Below are 1,258 nucleotides of genomic sequence, written 5' to 3'. Positions count from 1 at the left end.
AATACAAATACTTTAAAGCAAATATGGTTTGTAAATGTTTATAGTAAGAAAAACAATTGATTAGTAGGTACACGATAAGAGAAATCCAACAGCATTTCTGCTACAAGATTTCCTAATATTATATCATCATCAACCAAGATTTCTCTTTTTTTTTTTTTTTTTTGCTGGAACTGGGGATTGAACTCAGGCCCTCATGCTTGCCAGGGAAGCGCTTATTCCACTGAACCATCTCCCCAGCCCCCCAAGATTTCTTTAACAGCAGGCATTACTATAATGTTTGTATTTTATTGTAAGTATAAGTTAACTCTTGAGATATGTCCATTTTACATTCTTTTAAGTCAAAAAATGTATCCATATTTATGATACAAACCATTAAGTTCTACAGCAATTGAATGAAACTCTTAACACAAGGTCCACTGTACTTTCAGTATCAATAAAGACTTGGGGACAGCTTGGGCAGGTAAAGTATAAGCACTGACACATTCCAGTATGAGATATTCTGTACATGATAAAAGCCTTCTCTTGTATCTTTGAGGAACTAACAACATGCAGACTACAGTGGAGCTCTTAAAGAACAGTGGTAGAAGGTGTAGAGGATCAGGCAGACTTAATCTCTGCCCTCACCCCACTACTGTGAGCTAAGTTGACCCTATCAATCCTTCCACTGAAATCCTTCATTAAGAAAATTTGAGACCTAGAGCCTTCATAGCATGCCTATAGTCAAGAGACTGCACAACAGCAAGAGCTGAGCGAATTCCCCATCAGAGTCTCTGCAGAGGATTTGTTGCCACTGCTCCATGCTGGTCTCCAGCAACCCTCAGGAAGCAGGGAGGGCTACTTCCTTCCAGGCAGAGAGCCCTGCTGTTTGTAGAGGTGCGGTATCAGTTGCCTTCTCCTACCATGTGCCTTTGTCTCCTTTTTTTTTTCTCCTGCTCTTTCAATGCCTCGAGAGAAAATATGCATTTGTTCTCTTCATTTTGCATTTGTTTCTGCCCTTCCTTCAACTCTGCCAGTGTGATCCCTGCTGCTATCTGTGAGAGGCTTTCTTCTTCCCAACATTTAAAATATCTTTGTATAACCCAAAGAGCCATGCAAAATTTTTCTATTGAAATTCAAAACCCAGCCAAGCTGACCTCATTTCAAAATAAGACCATATCTCAAGCCAGCTAGTTTTATTCAAACCATTCTTTTACATACTTTTATTTATTTATATGAAAATTATTTTTTCCTGTGGACATTTTGTACCTTCCAAGAGAGG

This window comes from Octodon degus, unplaced genomic scaffold, assembly GCF_000260255.1.
Source record: "Octodon degus isolate 3935 unplaced genomic scaffold, OctDeg1.0 scaffold00003, whole genome shotgun sequence".
NCBI classification, from domain to species: domain Eukaryota; kingdom Metazoa; phylum Chordata; class Mammalia; order Rodentia; family Octodontidae; genus Octodon; species Octodon degus.
This window is presented reverse-complemented; position numbering follows the sequence as displayed.